Raw genomic sequence first — 20873 nt, forward strand, 5'->3', positions numbered from 1 at the left:
TTATATCTAACACATCTTCATTTGAACCAATATTTTAGCAGCATGAGAAAAAGAGACTTTGTAATATAATGACTTCATGCATGTATCGAGCTCTGTTCCATTGAGTGCAACAGGTGGAGAAAAAGCTGTCCTGGGTTTTTGCTTTCCACCTTTCCAACCCATGCAGACATATTCTTTACTTGTTGACAGGGCAGCTCATTTTTGAATTGCGCTATGAGGGCATAACATGGACCCAGGAACCAGCATGATATGGTGATGTTATGATTTAGTACTCTTCAAGCACTATAAATTGTTCAAAGCAACTCACAAACACAAATGAAGTCATGGGGAGTTATTTGCCCTGTGCAGTGTCCAGTGTGTGCCAACAGAACTGGCACAAAGTGACCACAAAGAAACCCAAGAATTACCCCTGTATTCGGTGTAGAGCAGGCACAGCTGGTTCTACTACCCCCTAACCCTGCAGAAGTCTCCCTAGCTGGGCTGTTCCTACACTACCTTGGCTATCCCTCACTGCTGAAATGGTCTGTAAGGGCCTTTGGAGCAGGGGTGCAAGTCTGGGCAGTCCCTGAGGCTGATGGAGTTTAAGCAGAGGGCTGAACCAGTCCCCAATAGCGCCAGTGATCAGGAAGATGCCGTGCCTCATCACACCATAGGTAGCTACACAAGGTTCAGCAGCAGCTGAAGGATGAATTCTTCTCGTTGTATGCAGTGTCAGTACCAGGATACTAGAGAAACAAGGTGGGTGAGGAAATATCTTTTATTGGACCAACTTCTGTTGGTGAGAGAGACAAGCTTTTGAGCTATACAGAGCTCTTCCTCAGGTCTGTCACAGTTGGGATACTCCGAGAACCTGTCTCAGACCCGTAGACATGCTCTGTGTAGCTCAAAAGCTTGTCTCTTTCTCATCAACAGAAGTTGGTCCAATAAAAGATACTATGTTATCAACCTGTTCTTCTCATTGTGTCTGCCCTGAAGAAGGTACAGTCTAATTTGACTGGACACAACAAGTGAGGGTTAGAAACAATAACAAATATGTGAGTGGAGAAGAAAAGGAGAGAAAGGGCAATGGTGACATTAGTAAGTCATGTGGTTACTTTCCAGGCACCTAAATAAATTGCCCTGATTTTGAAATCAATGGATGATGCTGGCTTTCTCAGCACTTTCTAGAATCTGTTCATATATTTAGGAGTCTAACTTTGGATCCTATTTTTGAAAATCTTGGCCTGATTCAATTTTGAAATCCTGTTCATTCAAACCAATCTGAAATGAAATTGCAGCAAATCTACTGAAGTATTAAATTCTGTTTTCACATACATACATTGCAACTATCATTATCTGTAGATTCATAGCATATAAAGACTATAGAAATTCCCTGAATTAATTCCTGTTTGCACTAGATTTTTTTTTTAAAGAAAAAAAATCCAATCTTGATTTTAAAATTGTCAGTGATGGAATGTAGGTTCCAAGGGTTAATTACCCACCATGTGAATAGTTAGCACCTTATTTCTAGTATGAGTTTGTCTCTCTTCATCTTCCTGTCATTGGATTGGTTGTACCTTTACCATTTGTTCTATTCCTCAGATTCAGAACCCGCTGTATACTTATCCCTTTGACAAATGGGTAGAGTGCCAGGGTGCTGTTGAGCATAAAATGCATTATTGCCTTGCAAAGATCCAGCACATATACATGAATGAGAATTAATAGTTACAAATTAGAAATTTAAAAGTAGGTTATAGACTGTGAAATTAATTAGCAGATTATCTGAAGAGAATTGTCACCTCTGCAAGAATATTTTACTGGGGAACACATTTCAAATGGAAACATTTTAAAAAATCTTAGTCACGCTCCTATAGAAATGATGCATTTTTAATCTGTATGGTCGTGTGGTTGAAAGCTTAATAAAACCATCTGAACACCCACGTCCAGACACAACAGCCTGTGCTGGGCGTGGGCCATAGCTGCAGTGACCACTGGGGCAGCTGTCGGAGGGATCATGCCAATACTCCTGCCCTTTTTAGTCCTGTTCCTCCAAGCCTTCTCAGGCATTCTCCCTCAACTCCCTGCTCACAAAGGGAGGTGCGGCCTACTTCCTGCTGTGTGTCCAGCTGTTCCCAAGGTTGATGTGGAAAGGATGGGGCTTCTTGCTTGTGTCTTTCAGCGTGGATTAGGCCCACAAGATTGCCTGGTGGGAGCAGACCCTGCACTCAAGGACTGAGAATGTTCCTGGTCATTGTGGCTGGGTAGGGATGATTGTTTGTGCCCGCCTTATCTCTTTGTGCCAAGTGCTAGGCACCATCTGCCCACCTGTTTAATCGCAGTTAACGTAACCTGCAGCACTGCCAATGCCAAGCATTCAAAAATCATGAATCAGGTAAAAAATCATGACATAGGTTTAAAACCTGAGATTAAAAATTAAATTTGGGATTCTTTTCATGTGCCTTCTGGCTTTTGAGACTTCAGGGTGCACTTGGGTTCAGCTTTTCTTTGCAACCATGAGAACTAGAAACTTATTTTTAACAGGAAATTTGAGCCTTTCCCCTCATTAATTAGCTGCAGAAGCTGCACTTCAAAAAAATAACAAATATTGGGAGACTTGCAATAAAATCACAGGAGCTGGCAACACTGAATTTGTGTCAATAAATCCAAGAGTAGCAGGAGAAACAAACAAACCCAATGAGCGCTATAGAAGCAGTCCAGCAATAAACAACACTAGCTTGGAGTCTTGAGCTGAAGGATGCCAGAGATACTTTCTGATGAACGCTAAAGGAAAGTGTATTCTTGTGTGGCAGGCTCTTGACAAAGAAAACTGCTGCCTTCCTTCCTTTCCAGAGCACGCATGGGGACTATCAGTCATTCCAACCCCACTGATCTCAGTTGCTGCAGCTGTTCACAGGGTGTCAAGAGGTCCCTCAGTTCTAAATCCTTAAAATGCTTCTACTAAGACTATAGATCATTCTCACGGGAAAAGAGTCTAATTTGCCTTTGTTTGGGCTTTTTGCAGGTAACACTGACTGTTTCCTATAATCCTTCAAATAACTGCGCTCCACAACTAATCCTTTCAGAAAATTGTTCTCTTTCATATAACGATCGTCTCACAATTCTCCAGGAGACTGAAAAAGTAAGGGCACTTTGAAAAACCCAGTTAGGCAAGTCCAGAGTGGGTTTTATATAACAGAACTTAATGGTAAAACAATGACTCCATGCCAATAATTTCTTTCAAGAAAACTTTGCTGCTGGCTGGAAGAATAATACATTTCTTTCCAGTAAAAAAGAAAAAAAAAGGTTTTGCAAACTTCTTATGCCTTTAAGATATAGTGCATGAAGAATAAAGTAGCTCCTAGCAGAGGATCATAGATAACCAGAGAGTGGTTCAGGGTAGGCTTGTTTAAATAATAATCTTAGAATTGCAAACAATCACTAAAAGCACATCCTTCAACATTTATTGTTTAAGTGGCATATGCTTTTTTTAAAAGCTTTTAGTATGGGTTAAAAATGAGACTAATTGATGCTGTCAAATTACCTGTATTATTTGATCACGGAGATAAAAAGCCTTTTTTGTAAGTATGACTGTAAGGATGATATTACTCCAATATAACTCCCATTGTTGCTGTTGAGGTAGATATCCAAATGCCTAATATATCAAGTACAGATGTGCCAAAGGACTACAATTAAATCACTCTGAACTCATTTTCTGTACCAATCAACTTTTTCTTCTCTTAATGAACTGACACATGCTGTTTTATATAGAGTCTGATTGATATGAAAACAATGTGGTGGAAGCTGGTGAAAAGTATCCTTTATTCACTCTGGGTAGAGCTGCAGTAGAGGTGAGCAATTGTTTCTAATCGAGCCAGCCACTCTTGTGCTAACAGTTGATAGTCACAGCACTCATAAAGAGGTTATGTTAGATAGTAGGATCAGATTTACAAATGTTGGAGTGCACTGAACACTGTTTTGTTTCAAAGGTTGACAGTGATTTACATTAATATTACTGCTACTTGGTCCTTAGAGCTTATCTTGGCATCCACAAATTTCAGAGCATCATTAGCTCCTTTTTACAGCTGGGGAAACTGAGGCACAGATTGACAAAACAAATTTCCAAATAACAAAGAGCAGGTCAGTGGCAGAGGCAGGACTAAACCCCAAGCCTCATGACTCTCAGACCAGTTCATGATCTACCAGACTAATTAATTCACATCAAATTTACTTTGGGTGATGTGGGCAATGAAATACATATTTTGGTCTCATTCCTAGCATACATTATATTTATCCATAGCACAACGATTCCACAAGGTTGGAAGTCCCTAGTCAGAAACTAAATAAACTGACAAATCTAAGTGAGGAAACGTTGACTTCCGTCTGTTCCCAGCCACCTCCCCGTTCTACCCACACACTCTCTGGAGAGGCTAGCGTCACCCGTTCCTCTCACCTTATGCTCCTTACACTCAAGAATTGCCTTTGAGACTAGTCCTGACAGGAACTCAGGTACATACATCTTCTTCTCCTCTGAGTACCTGTGCAGGGGCTATGTAGACTCTTTTACTATATTTGCAAAGTGATTCTTAAACAACATAAAATGTATGCCTGTGTGGTGCTACAGTTTGATTGGAAAATAATTTGTTCAATCATGTGATATAGTGCAAATCATTCAATTATTACACAAGGCCTGTGAAACATTATACTATGGACTGGTAAGTAGAAACACCTCTGTTGTAGCAAAGATTTGTTGATCTGAGAGTTCCGTATTTACCAGGGTGACCAGATGTCCCGATTTTACAGGGACAGTCCTGATATTTGGGGCTTTGTCTCATATAAGTGCCTATTATCCTTTACCCCTGTCCTGATTTTTTACACTTGCTGGTCACTCTAGTATTTACTATGGATGGGGGCAGTACCACTCTATGTCCACCAAAGCAGGATGTCCATATATGTATCGTTACACACATTCTGAATATCTTCTCCAGAAATAGCTAGAAATTGAACTATTTTTCAAATGGATATTTTAAAGAGCAGATGAATAACGGAAAATGAATGGGTTCTAATTAGGTCTGATCATGGTGCTCTCATTTCATACATAATCTGAAGGAGCAACACTGTTCCTAACCACAGAATGCCTCTGAGAAGGGAAACAGCAGAAGCCTCCTGTGATTATTTTCTGCCACTCATGAGACAAGATTTCTCTTCCTATATGTCCCAATAAAAACATTGTTGTAAGCAAACACTGGATGCTATTTTTCCAAATTTTTAAAAAAAAAAACTTCCCAGTCCACTATATTTTCATCGTGAAAAATTCAAGGGACAAAAATTGGGAATTTTATCTCAGCCCTACTGGACTGTATACTTGAGTTACAACTGCTCAACTTCTGCCTCTTTCAAAACAATAACATTAAACTTTTCTCTGCGCAAAACATTCAGACCATCCCTGGAATAAAATTATAACCCTCTACCCTTCATAAAAGAATTAAAAGCCTACTTTTGATTTTCAATTGTTATTTGGCAAGCGATGGTTCCTATAGAGGCTTTTTATTTAATACTATATTGCAATGACGGGATTACATTCAATCGCACTGCAGATAATCACAGTTTAAAACTGGTTAAAAATATTACAATGCTGTTTAGAAGGCTTTAAACGTTTTACCGAGGTTTTTGTGTTTTTTAAAATCTAATTTTGTTGTCATGGACTGCCAAAGTTTGTGTAGATTTTTAAGCCTGAGACAGCATTCTTATTTTAGCCACCTGTGAAAACAAAAACCTAGGACAAATGTAACTTTGAATAAATGAAGCTTGGGGGTTGAGGGGGGAGTTTTGTACTTGATATAAGTAATTGCATCTGTAGCTTGTTGCTATGCATTTAACAAAAGCAGTTCTCTTAATCTGAATGAAGATGCATGTCTTTAAAAGCTTTCATTTACAAACATGAAGACAATGAAACATTAATATTTTCCTATCTTCTCATTTCAAGTGTGCACAGGAGTTCAATGCTTAGCTATCTGTTTCAATTAAAAAACAAATGTAAAGGCTTCTTGAGAGAGAAATAAGGCTCCTGATTGCAGACTCTCAACAGCATCTACACTTGATACTTACAGAATCTAATCCAAAGGCCAGTGAGGTCAATAGGAATCTTTCCATTGGATTTTATGGGGTTTGGCTGAAGGCCATATATACTATGACATTCACAAGCTGGGTTGAATATGAGAAACCAAGGTTCTCTCCTTACCTGTAGGAGAGAGACAAAGTGCAGCTAATGTGTATTATCCTTTAAATGATGGCTTCACCTTCCAGGTAAGTGGCAGATTTCAAGTTTGAAGAGGAGTAGAAAATGTCACACACAAAAGCAAACAAGAACATTAAAGGTGGTTAAGGGAAGGCAGAACTATGGGACCCAGTGGCTACACATGACAATGAATGAGAGGCAGAGGCAGGTGCTACTGCTGCCAAATCTTTCTGTCACTGAGCATCCATTTCAGTTCTTGGGAAGTGGCATTATTTATTACAAATGAGCTGATGCTCTGAGTATTGATCCAAGGCATTGATTTAGGAATTTCACTTGCTTCCTTCCATAGACAGATCAGCCTAGTTGTTTATAGTGAAGGGCGCAATCCATAAAGTTCAAATTCAAATCACAGTGTCCCCAGAGTCTATGCGATTCAGATGTGATATTCTGCTTTGCACAAGCTTTTTGAAATTACTAGCTGGATTCGTTTGTGTAACTAAGGCTGCTTTATGATGCCCTGACAGCTGCTCTAGGGGCAGTACACCAGGAAAAAATGGTCCTTGAAGAACATCCTTAGTGTAAGCAGGCTCAATAGCAGTTTAGAGCTGCTGGAAAAGCCCCGTGCTGGCACCTCATTAGGGTCCCTACCAGAGCAGAAGTTGTGCCAAGGACCAGGGGAGAGGAAGGACATGGCTAGGGAGCCCTGGGTAGCCTGAGTTAAGTGGGTGTTCTGAGAGTGTACAGCTGCTCCAAGAGTATGGGAAATGCAAAGGTGACTTAGAGCATCCTTTGTCCCTCTGCTTCATTCTTGTGTCAAACACAGGAACAAAAACACTGGGAATCAAGACTAGATGTAAGACATATAAACTTAGGAGTAGTTATATTTCTATCCATTAACCATTTCACTTCCTTGCTCACAAGAATTTTCAATACCTCGGTTAATAAGTTCGAAGCCCAGAACTGACCACTACCATAATCTAATCCGAGCTCCATGATGTATGAAAAACTTTTTTAAAATTACAAGTTATCACTTTAATTTGTAAATGTTTTTTCTGGTCCTGCTTGCAGTCTAAGGGGCTCTGTAGGAAAGCATGTTATCAGAGTCAGTCTTCAAAATAGCTAGTTTACAACAGAGTGGGTGTGAATTGTGCCTCAGTCTCAGGGAGCAGACTGCTTTCTCTCCCTCTGTGTTTTTGGTTCTTGTGTGTTAGGGGACTGAATTTTAAGAAATAAAGCAGTGTTAGGTTGCAACTTTCTAGCAAGAGTATTTTATATTTGTATCTAATGTCTATGTTTGTGTGACATAAACTCCTACATAACACGGGGCATAGAATTTCACCAAGTGGTTCCTGCCATGCAGCCTATAACTTCTGATGATGAACTCTGTGGGGAAAAAAAAATCATCCTCCCATGCACTTGGCAAAACCTCTATCACATTTTTTTCAGCTGCAAGGAAAACAAAACACTTGTTTGGTTCCTGTCAGTCCCACTCCTCTCTTCCTAGCTTCCCCACACCCCAAAAGGCATTGAAGTTCCCTAGCAGAAAGTGTCATTTTCTATGAATATCTCATTATATGGTGAAAATGAAAAAAAAAAAACTATATGGACTGAATGCATGAAAAGTTACAGTCTTTGCTCAATAATTTCTGCAAGAGAAGTTATGAAAATTGCTGGAGAAAATAGTGACAATTTGCTTTGGACCAAATTAGTGAAGATGTAATGTATCTTAGTCACTGAAGATGTCAGTTTTGCATGCAAATAATTGAGAAATGAGAATTGGTGGTGTCACACAGCTTTAATGAGGGAGTGTGGTAAAAATAACAAGAGAGCAAGCATCTGCTATAGAGCTTCTGTGGGTTATTGGGGTATTTTCTGTTCCCTGCTGCACAGAGAATAATATGAATGCATTCTGAACTCCTACATATCCCCCCCACGTGTTCCCCTCCCCCCTTCTCTCTCAAGGAAAATAAACAAACTACTGGTTTAATGACTAATTAGCTTGTACTTTCAAAAGAGTTTCATGAGCTTTTGTAAAAATGTTTGGCTTTGAACATTTTTCAAACAGAAATTGGTATTTTTGCCTCTCTCTTGCTCTTAACTTTCTGTACAAGCCGGTGAGGAACATTTTAATTAGAACACTGTCTGCATAACACTACACCCCACCAGCTTCTGTCATATTGGTACTAGAGAAATATTATGGTAACTTCCTCTATGTAACCAGGTCTTCCAATTGATCATAAAATGCTCTGAATATCAAAGATTGAGCATCTGATTCTGATCTTTTTCTATGGTGTAAATCAAGAGTAACTCCATTGGAGTGGAGTGACTGGATTTACACTGGGTAACTGGGATAAGAACAAGGACCTAAATCTTGAGGATTTTCCAGTTACGCACATCTTGAAAGATTTGTCTCCAAGGTGAATGGTGCTTGTTGTTTCTGCATGAGGTATTTGTTGCAGTAGCAAGATGAAAGGAAAAGAAAAGTGTGTGAATCATTTATAGAGGGGCGGGCAGGGGAAACCGTGAGAAGCCATTTGAGTAAAGCAGCACGTATTGCACTGCTCTTCAGCGAGTCCTGAGGCTGAGGTAAACTCTTGTTTGAAAGTGGTCTCATTCAGCTCCTGAACTGAAAAAAAGATGCTGAGAAGCTAGTACTTGAGTAGCGGGACAGAACAGGCACTCTCTAGACATGTGGTTGTAATTATGTGTAAAAAGCTTCATCTATCCCTGAAAAAAAAGAAGTAAAAGCTAATTTATCAGACAAACCAGAAATATTGGACTTGCACCAAGCACAAGGTGAGTACATGTTCTCTGTATACGCATCTTAATACAGGCCTTCAGGAATCCTTGCTATCCCAGCCTCAATACCTCTGGTGAACTACCAGTCATGTCAATTTTCTGATCTACACAACAAAGAATGGCATAATCAACCCCTTTTACAGTTGAGCCCTGAACTGACATTTGAACCCAGGCCTCTCAGAATTTGAAGCAAAGGCATTAAAATACTGTACACCACATGTCCCTACAGTAATTTTTAAGTTTTTCTTGATGAAGGCTAAAATCTACAGATACAGAAAGCAGTCTTGTGTAGCAATGTGATAATCTTTTATGTAATTTCTAATCATATTATGGCTAGGCTTATATTCCTTCCATTTTTTTCAGACTGCAACATATTTGTATCCAACACAATACACATTAATAGGAAGGATGCTTGATTTTCTAATGGGATGGTAACTTACCTTTTTTTTATATTTCATGTGTTGTACTGTACTGAAAGTCCCATCCCAAGTAATTCAGGAGATAGTGCCTTTCTTTAGTACTTATTTAGCAATTTTCTTTCTTGTCAAAAGTACAAGTCATTTATACATTTCTCTGACCCTGGAATAGGTACAAAGGAAAATGAGGTGAATCTCTATGGGAAAGCCTGTGGTAAAATCATGCCATCTTCCTTCATTAAGCAAGCATTGAAGAGATTTGGGTGGAATAAATGGTTCAGACAGAAATGCATAGTTTTATTGAGATGTACAAATAAACCTTAAATTAATAGCTGTTGATTAAATTGGTCTATAAAATATGTTTTCAAAGTTCAGATGAATGACCAGCTGGTTATTAACATCCCTTGAATATACTTACTTATATCAAACTTTTATGACCTCTATTTATTATGTCAGACATTGCTACCTGAAAATATTCACTTTTAAAATCTTATTACTGTCAAATTCGTTATTTAGACCAGTGATTTGACATTCTTGCATGAGCGAACATTAAAGCCTTTTGCCTTTTTAACCTCTTGATCCTGAAGAATAAATCATTTATAACAGATTCTATTCTGTGCCTTTTCAGTGTTATTGGATTCTTATCTTTCATTCCAGTCTAGGCTTCTGATTTAATACTTTCAGAACTTTAGTTCAGCTTTGCTTTTCTTATGAAGATGCTAAGGAAATATAAGACTATAAAGAATTAAAAGAAAAGCCCAAAGATATACTTTATAATTTATAAAATTAACCCAGTTTTGTTTAAAAGGAAAGAAAGATTATGGAATCATCTGATGTGGCATCATGACTGTGGTGAAAAGGCAGCAAATGATTTTTAATTTAAAATTTGCATAAGCATCTCTATCTGCTCCCCGTAACCTCTCTCATTTAATAGAGCAATGTCAAGATCAAGGCTCCATTTTTTCAGTCAGACCCACATGGTAGGTCCTTGTGGTTATGCAGAGCCCTGCTGATTTCCACCCAAATGTAAATATCCATCCATACGGATCTGATTGCAGCATCAGGGCCTAAAAGAACATGGATGTTTGAAAATAAAAATATCCTTTTCTCACCCTGTTTACTCTGGTTGTTCTAGTACCTAAACTATAATTTGGTGTGTGAATGAAATACCAGCCTCCATTCTTAGAGGGCAGTGATGTTAGGGAAAAAAAGGATTCCTACAATAACATGACAGATAATTTTAATACTGGTCCGCAAATGAAAGGCCTGATCCTGCTCTTCTTGTACACCCAACATTTCTCCTGACATGGAGTGGGATCTTGCTGTCTTTGCACATCCACCAAAATTCAGAATTCATCTCAGGCAGGATAAAATGCCGAATGCCCCTTACAGCAAGGCTAAGAGGGACAATTAAAATATCTCCCTTTGCAACTGTCTTCTTTCAAACATATTCAGTAAAAGGCTTTGATCCACGTGTCAGAGGAATGGCTCTACTTTTGAAAATAATTAGCTTTTTGGGGACTGAAATATGCCTGAAATCCTAGGAATTTTGACTGATTGACACATTACTTTAAGTATAAATAAATAAATATCAGCTTGTTGCATTTCAGATGACATTGGTATCCCATGCTGTACGCGAGTAATAGCTAAAAGGAGAGAGATGGGATCAGACCCTACGCTCAGCTTTCCCCCTTCTGCGTTGCTAGAGAGGCACAAAGAGGTCATACTTCAGATTTAACTAGTCTCCAGAGGAATACTCCAGTATAGGAATGTTATGCTGGGAGATATTAATGGTCATTAATCACAGACCAAGTTAAAGACGAATGATGGGAGTACTAAGACTTTTCATTCCACCAAAATGGAAGAAGCAGTTAAAATGTCCCTTTAGGTAGCTGTATGTGAAGCAATATAAACTATTGCCCAAGGCATTGGCCAGCTTGACACGGCTAAGTACGTCAAGGCAGAAACTAAGCCATATGGGTGAAAGGTTTCCCTGGGGACTGATTGCATGGGCTGAGGAATTGGTTGGTTGCTGCTTTGTCTGTCTAGGTATGCCCAAGGCAGAAAACCAGCAGAAAACCTGAGAAGCAGTGGGGAGAGTTGTCCTGGGACAAAGTCAATATAAGAGTTTCTTTTGGGCACAGCATTCACTGAAAAGGCAGACTTGTATTTCTTGAGCAAGGAAACGGCATCTTGTTTGTTTCTACTGTGTTCAGGGAAATAGGACTGTGTGCACATTCTTTGTAGATAATCAGGACTGCACCAAAGAAATATCTATCATCGCTTTCTCCCAGAAAGGCCTGAAACATTAGCTAATGACTTAGGTCAAATTCCCAAGTGATGCAGAGCTAGTGCCAGGGAATGGCCAAGGAAAAGGAATGTGGTTGGAATGCCACTATGCTCCAGTGATCCCTGACTGGGCATGTCCCCTTTGAGCCATGGACTGCCAAGCTCATACTCCCTCCGGTCCTGCATTCAGTGCAGATCAGCTGAACTGAAAATTGCAGTCCAGGGACCATCACCTAGTATTGTACAGCCTGACTCCTACTACCACTGTATAGGCTCATACTAAATGCGTTTTACCATATGCATATGTGGAATGGTTTGCATGAAGTTCCAGGGTTTGGCAACCCATCTACCCGAAGGTTATATGTTCTCTTTCTAAGCTTTAATATTAGTTTTGCATTTTGATGAGCCCAAATCTGAAACCCAGCTAAGCAACTCGTAGGAGGTTTCATTACTCCAATGTGAATCTTCTCTCTGTAGCAATTACATTGGCGCAGGCTTGGGGTGGGGTGGAGGAGATGCCCTCCTAGGTTATTGACACAGGCCTGAAGCTAATGGACAGATTCTCTTTGACTCTGAGGTGAACTTTGGGCCAGGCCTATAGAGAGAAAATGCTGATAGATCTTCAAGTCATTCAACAATGTGCTGCTGCTGTTAAGGATATCGGTGAATTCCAGCTCTATGCCAATTATTTCAGATGCCCTTTTACAGACAAAAAGGGATTTTTTTTCCCCATTTAATTTTTCTGCAGGTCCATTGACCTGTAAACCTGACATTTGCTGGTTCACACCGATGGACATTTTTTTTCAGCTCTCTTTCTAATCATGCTTAGCATTTGCACTGACAGCGAGAAAGAACAGACAATACAACACAGGAAGTTAATACCATCAAGACTGTTGATACTATTGCTTTTAAAATATAATTATATCATTATAATTATATATTATTGGTAAGGAATGTGCTAATTGCTCCAGTGTAAAATAAGAAACAACCAGAAACAAATCTTTGAATTGGCAAACTCTGGGGTCCTAATCTAAAGCCCACTGAAATAATTGAGAATCTTTCTACCAGCTTTGGATCAGGCCTAGTAGCATACATGGGTATGTAGTGCCTCTGTATCAAATCATCTTGTTGTCAGAGGCTTGAACACATTAGGAAGATGCAATACAAATTACTACTGAATTATACTAGCATGTAGATTCTGATAACTCCAGCTGGGATATAAAAATGGTTGGAGCCCCATTCAAGAATAGAAGGAACTGGGATGCAGAGGTCTCACAGGGACAAAGTTAGGGACAGGCACTTTTGGGGACAAAGTTTAGGCTGACTGTTCTATGTTATTTAAATCAGAAGTAAATCCAAGTACTAAGGGTGACATTCTACCCCCACTGAAGCCAACGGGAGTTTTGCTATTCACTTGAATGGGGCATCCTAAGAAGGGGCTAGACTTTGTGTGCATATTGTATCCAGAGCAGGGTAGGAACTCCACTTGCTTATACTCTCCCTCCATTGATTGTGGGAATGGCCAAAAGTTGTACCAAACACAAAAGAGGGCTTGTTCTCTTAATATTTTTGTGCTAGTTTGAAGGACAATCTAGTCTAATGAGATTTCCAGCCTAGTTTTGCAAATTCCAAGAGATTTGAATAGTCCATTTAAGGTCTGGGCAAGCAGATATGAATATTTGATTCTATGTGGGAGCTTGTCCTCAGATCTACCTCCTTTTTTGGCTATATCTTAACTGTAGATTTCTCCCTGTATTCCATAATTTAGAAAAGGCCGGGTTGCTGCATTGGCTCCATGGTACTGAACCAAAAAGATATAAAAACTTTGGCACTCTGAGGACAAGATGTGGCTATTTTAATGTAGATTTTCAGTTCTGAGTGTATATAAGAATGATATTCCTCTTCTCCACCCTTTTCTCCTGGTCCTTTATATAACCTATTTTTTCAGTTCATCCATTAAAAGCTATTTCACCTTAAAGATGGTGCTCCGGATAACACTTGAGGGATGGGTAATGAGTGGCAGATCTCCCTTTAGATGCAACCTATTCATATTCATATGCCTGATGCGGTCTCTATTATTTATTTTCCCTGTACTCCACTGTTTCCACCTTTTTCACTCTTGGTGCTACTTAACATGTCTGTCCATCTAAGATACTGATACAGCACCCATTACCATATTACTGGAGTAATCTATTTAATGTACAAGAAACTTGTCAAGTAGGGAAGTACTATTATCCCCATTTTACATTAGGGGATACTGAGGCACAGAGCAACTCAATGACTTGACCAGCCATTGGACCATCCTTCCTCTCTTGAGGGATATTGGGGTATACTAGACAAGTGCCCATTGGGGATTTTCCAAACTAATATCAAAATAGTCAGTTTCCTTTGCACCCTTCCCCCCAAACCTGTTCCCTCAAATTTCTGTTGTACGACGTAAGAACTACAGTACTGGTTTCTTTGTAGTATTGTTCTTTCCTACACCTCCAACAGGTCCCCTAAATACAGTGGGTATTGAAGGTTCTGTGATCACTCCCTATTCTGAGATAACATAAGAGACTGCAGATCTAGACAGTTACACTTTATGTGCTTCCCGAAAGGCAAATGGGAAAAAATAGAAGGAATGTGCTTCTGACACTGAGGAGAGAAACCTGTTTGTGCCCAATTCATTGAAGAAACCTCTCAAAAATAACCTGGTGATGCTGCCAAGATTAACAAGACCTGTGTGTTTAACTGATGAGTAAGCTCTAGTTATGGCACTGAAAGCCATCTGGGGACAACTTTAACTCAGGCACCCAATTTTTTTCTCTCAGAAATGTTAGAGTAAATAAAATATTGAATTTGTTTCTGCTTTGGTCGATTCCCATCTCCTTTATTATTTTCTTCATCTCCTCCTGCACAAGATACTGTACTCATTACCCAAAGCATCCAACTCATGTTCACTGAGGGCTAGATGATTGTGCAACAATTACTTATATGGCTGGACACTTAATCAATGAACAGTTCCATTGACACCAATGGGACTGCTCATGCAAGTAAGGACTCATCACTAGGACTTAGGGTTGCACAGTCTAGCCCTGAAATTTCATCAGGCCTGTATTTTTCTTATGACATTAGATGGAAAAAAATCCGTTAATAACGACAACTAATCATGATACTAAAAGTAACAATTATGTTAAACTGGACAGCATCATGCACTGAAAGCTTTGAATTATGTAACTCTTTTGTTTCAAAAGCATTATATATGTTAAAGTCATTAATTACTATGAATATATTAAATCTACAATAGTAATTTATAACTACTTACAAACCATGCATTTAATCTCCCCAAACTTTTGCTTCAGTTTTCATTCTAATAACCAAGCTAGTGAAAAAGTGGTTAACAGAAACTTTAGAAGAGGAATATAGGAATGTGAAAATTTCTTACATTATCTGAGAGCTGTTCAGTCATGAATTGTCTGTAATAATTAGCATGAGAATATCTCCTTGATGACATTCAAACTACATAAAAGGGCCTGCATTTCTTCCATCAAAGTGCATATTTATGAACTGAATCTCCAAAAGATGTGCACTTTGATAGTATTTTAATAATTTTTGCATATGATTTTAGAATTTATAAGTTTAACTTCAAGAAACTGTAACATAAAAAGCCAACAAAACAAAATATCCCCTCCCCGCCTAAAAATCTAAAAAGAAAACCCTCAGTCAGATTTCCTAAAATATCTGGTAAACACAAGCACATATATGGGAAATCACTATATAAATATGAAATCTCATACATGTCCAAGATAAATCAACATAAATAAATTTACCTTTTGGTCTCTCTCGTGATCCTATGAATGGTGACTAGGAGGTGGGCGGAAGGCTGTCCTGGAAACCATTGTATCTATTGCATACAAATTTCTCATTTCCTGTGTATTTTAAAGGCTTTCTGGAAATATGATTTTAATATATTAATTTTTGTTTTGTTTTCTTCATTGTTCCAGTGTCATAGGGTCACATTGTTTTATTGCAGCAATTAATGCGATTCCTTGTAAATCATTCTGAGCCAGATCTTGAAACTCAATGTGAAGACACCTTGCAGAAACCCAATCCTTAGATAGCCTAAAGAGTGTAGTTTGAAAAATCAGTATTTGGACAGATAAAGTTGAGCATATAATGTTAGAATTTTTTAGAAGATTTTGCAAAAGACAATATTCCCAACATCAACAGCTGTTCAGAATGGTTCAAATGGTCTCCTGCTAAAATATAATGTTTGAGGATCCAAATATTTGCCTTCTTTATAGCAAAATATAATAAGTTTCATTAAAAATGAGTTTATCCTGGATTTTACAGAATTAAGGAGCCAAAGAACTGTGCAGAAGCTTAGAGTGAATATAGTTTCTGTCAAAATAAGAATCAGTATTAAGCTGTTATAAGGGACATTGATTTTTTATTTATTTATTTATTTATATTCTGTAAAATGCTTTCACTGTTTAATTTCTGCTGTGCTACAACATATCACTCATAACGGGAAGAAATGGTTTCCCTTATCTTTTGGATAATGGCTTAATCCAAACCCCATTAACTTGAATGGTCTTTGGATGAGGACCTAATTGAATGAATCTAGGACCATGGTGGTCAGTTTCATCCAGGGCAATTGTGAAGATGAAATAGAAGGGGGAAGCTGACTCCTAAAACTGGCCTTATCAGCTCTACAATAAATTCCAAACCCCATCGCTCTACTTCCTCAGGTTAAATTCTAGACTTATAATTGATGGTCTCTCCATTTGTCCTTTATGTTGCCAATACATCCCTAGTCCCTTTTGTGTTTCCACATTTATGCTGATATTTACATTATTACAGAGAATAGGAATTTGGGGGGTGAAAATGTCTGGAAGTTATATATCAATGCCATATTGATCTTGGAGTTTACTAGTACTGAACCCACTATTCAGAAGGGAGTCCATCAAACACCTTCATATACAACATTATGGCCCTTTATTGCTTTGTATTCTGACCATCTGCTAATGAAACCTAGTACCTTGTACATGCCTAGAAACAAGTTTCTATTTCCCCAATTACTGAGATTTGAGAAACTGATGAGATTTAAATGGACTTTCAATTCCATGGCATTGTTCATTCTTACTAATGACAGAAAACTCTCACCTTTGATGGCTGTAACTAATGGTCACAATGCCTAGTATCACCAAGGAAGGAAGATTAGCAGAGTGTGGTACATGTGGGGAAGGAGGGTACTATAAGAGCGGCGAAGCTAGGAATGATTTAGAACCTTTTCCTGGGCACAGGATTTTCTTGATCCCTATTTCTCCTGCTAAGAGTATAACACGCAGAACCCAGCTCTTATGCCTGGGAGTTACTTTCAGAACTTTCAAGCAAACTAATTTTCCAAGATTGTACCAGTTTTCAGAACCAGGGGCTGACTACATATGCTAATTCATTGTAGAAAGCCAACTTCCATCTCCTATCATGAATGGCTGGAATGTCAAAGAAGTGACTGCAGCATCTTCTGACTAACTCAGTTTCCAGTAGTCTGGATATCTCAGGAAAGGGACATGGGATGGAGAGTAGCAGTTGGGATGAAAATATGTGCAAAATGCCCCGTATCTGTTTGTCTGCCCCATGCCACCCCCACCGAGGCAAGACATCTAACAGGAGCTGGGAAATCTAGTGGTCTCTCCAGGGTATTTGTATTTGAGCTGTGCTTAGAACTCTTTAGGGAAATCATCACTGCCATGCTGTTTGGTTCTGCTGTACTTGTTTACTCTCCTGTGAATATTTGCTGCTGCTGTTCAGTTTATTTCTGTTGGCTTCTGCTGTTCCTTGTTGTCCCATGAACATTTGCTGCCGCTGTTAGGCTTGTTTCTGTTTGATGCTCTTGCACTATATTTATCTCTTTGTGACCTCTCCAGTCACAGAGAGTATCTTTCTTGCAACTGCTTTGTCTCATGTGGTACTGTGGTGGCTATCAATTGAGTCAAACCACAGCTGAGTTGATCTCACTGCCACGGTTTCAGCCACTGGTTTTCCTTTTCTTATTTTCATCTCATTAGTCCTAGTCAGTAGCCCTTCATTCTGCCCTAAATAATTCCTTTCCCTCCTGGAAGTTTGTAACCTTCAGATATGTGGTGTGTTCCTTCACCGAACAGCAAAGCCTGTACTTTCAGTCTGGACGGATTTCATTTCAGATAAAGGGAAACTGCAAACAAGGAAAGAACAAATATGAGTCTTGTGGGGTGGGGAGGAAGGAGCGGGGGAGAGAATATAGTGTGTTATTCAATTTGGAACTCGCCTCTTGAATTGATTCACAGCGGTACCCTACAGTAGACATGGAGGGAGACTCCTGGGACCAATGCTATGCTCACTTACACTGATTTCACACTTGTGTAATTTACTTCAGTGGCATAAATCCAGATTTAGATTGGGCTAGCTGAGATCAGAGTCAGATCCCTTACATAAAAGACAATTCTAACATAACCCCTGCATTTACATTTACATATGCCACACTCTTCCTTTGTCATTTTTTTTCTCTATACATTTACATTTATTGGGAGGTCAGTGTTCAAGATGCAGGCAAAGGCCATTGGCATGATGGATGGTCAGCACTGGCTCTTCTTCCAATTCCTCCTCTGTGTTTAGAGATCAATCCTCTTCTGTGTCACTTTTCAATTGCTTTCTCGGGCCAATAGAACACACAACCATTTCCTTCCATAGTGATCACTTTGGGGCTGATCCATTGCCCATTTAAGTCCATAGCAAACGTTGACTTCAGTGAGGCAGGCTCAAGCCCACTGTCATGATTTTCACTTTCAACAGCTGCCTTTTTCTCTTTCTGAACCTTTATCTTATAACTGGTCAATAGTCTTCTTGCATTGTCACCTCACCTTTTATTTCAGCCAGGTATGGCACTATCCTTGACAATTCCATTTGCCCCCTTCCTCCTTCCCTCTGTAATTTCAGACTAATGCCCCTTCACTCTAGGTGTAAAACTGTGGGAGGCATATTTTATAGGTTCTTTACTTGATGCTGTTTTCCATCCATTTCTGTTTTTAAACCAGGTCAAAGGAAATCTAATACAGGGCCAGATTCAGCTATCCTTAATTACGTTGGAAAATGGATTTCTCTATGAGCACCTACCCAATGAGTGTAAGGGTGACAGAATCTGTCCCTTAATTAGTAAATGATATTTTAGAACTTACTGTACTGGAATATTCTGTATCACGCTGGCTGAGGTGTAGGCCAATATGACAACAGTAAACAATTGAAATGCAGTATTTCTGGTTTCACTTTTTTTTTTTAAACTAAGGTCCTATTAGGTGTCAGCACAAAGCAGTCTGCTAACTCATTTTGCTGCTGGATGATACGCACCTGGACTAAAATACTCTACTGAATGTCCCCGGATGAGTAATTGGCATTCCCGAGGAAGTCACTGAGGAGTGCTATCTGAAACCTCCATCTTCAAGTAATCTATAAGCAACAATCATGTATTGTAATGCCTTCCCAGTCTTAACAACAGACTGTTCCCATGTCTTGTCGCTGGAAAGGAAGGTTGATCTTGTGCAGACTGATATTCTTATATGAGGATCAACCTAGTGCAGGTTGCTACTCAGGTTACAGCCAGAATAGCACTTAATAAGCCAACCTTCTCTGCAGCTGGTCACAAGGGACATGGTTCAAGGGAATGGGGCATTATGGAGCTTTCTGACACTCTGGTGATCTTTAACTGCCCTATCAGCCATTTAAGGCCATTGGGAGGAGGCAAAAGGCCAGAAAGCAGGGGAACCAGGAACAGATGGCCCAAAAGAAAGAGAATACAAAGACCACCTTTGCACACTCCATTTCTGAGATGAACTGTGCACTCCTCAGCTTGTGATCCATGTGAAATTGTTACCAAGAAGCAGCCATGACATGTAAGTTATTCCAAACATAATGCCTAATGCTGCTTTCTCTATTTGAGATCTACTTTCTTAGAGCCTTTCATTATATTCTAGAAACAAATCCCATTTTTACATATATGCAAGCTGACAACTCCCTTCCCTCTTGCGGAGAGAGACTGCATGCTAGCAATAAAGGAAGACTGGCATTAAAATGCTCTGAGCTATGGGGACTACTTTTATTTGTTTTTTTGCTCCTCAGAAAACATATGATCTCTCTCATTCCAAGTTTATGTCACATTTTTTCTTAACCTTCAGCTTGTTAGTGATGATGAATTTGGAATCTCTTGTAATAGCTTAGCCTTGTCAAAAATGATTTGGGGATTCAGTCCCGTTCTGAATGGTGCACGTCTTCTCTACCTTGATATTAAAGGATGCCAGTCTACACCGCTGTATACCCAAAATAAGTTAGTTATTTCTGGGATACAACATATATTGGTCTCAAGTATGAGATTAAACAAAGACTGTGAATGGCTAGTGTCATAAACAGATAGTTAAGGGTTAATGTCTCTTTTACCTGTAAAGGGTTAACAAACAGGGAACCAAACACCTGACCAGGGGACCAATCAGGAGACAAGATACTTTCAAATCTCGGTGGAGGGAAGCCTTTGTTTGTGTTTTTTGAGTTTTGCTTTGTTCTCTCTGGGCTCTGAGACTGACCACAGGTACCTACAGGCTCTCTAATCTTCTGTTCCAATTTAGTAAGTACAAAAGGTAGAAAGGCGGTTTAGTCTTTTTGATTGTTTTTGCTTTATTTGCAAATGTGTATCTGGCAGGTAGGGGTCTAATGTGTATTTGACTAAAAGTATTTTAAATTGTATTTCTGCTGGAGAAGGCTGTTTCTCCAATTTCTATAAGCTGACAGACCCTGTAATATTCCATCTTGAATTTACAGTCATTTTCTTTATTCTTTTTTTCTTTTATTAAAAGTTTTGCTTTTAATACCTGTCTGATTTTTACCCTTGTTGAGGCTCAAGGGAATTGAGTCTGTACTTAACAGGGAAGGAGAAGGGAGGGGGAGAGAAAGTAGGGGGAACCCACCTGATTTCTCTGTGTTGTGATTCAAGGAGTTTGAATCACGGTGATCTCCTAGTGTACCCAGGGCGGGAAAGATCTGGGAGGAAGAAAGGAGAAGGGGGAATCCCTTTGTTTAGATTCATGGAGCTTGAATCTGTATATCTCTCCAGGAGCCCAGAGAGGGAACACCTGGAGGGGAGGAGG

This window comes from Gopherus evgoodei, chromosome 11, assembly GCF_007399415.2.
Source record: "Gopherus evgoodei ecotype Sinaloan lineage chromosome 11, rGopEvg1_v1.p, whole genome shotgun sequence".
Lineage (NCBI taxonomy): Eukaryota > Metazoa > Chordata > Testudines > Testudinidae > Gopherus > Gopherus evgoodei.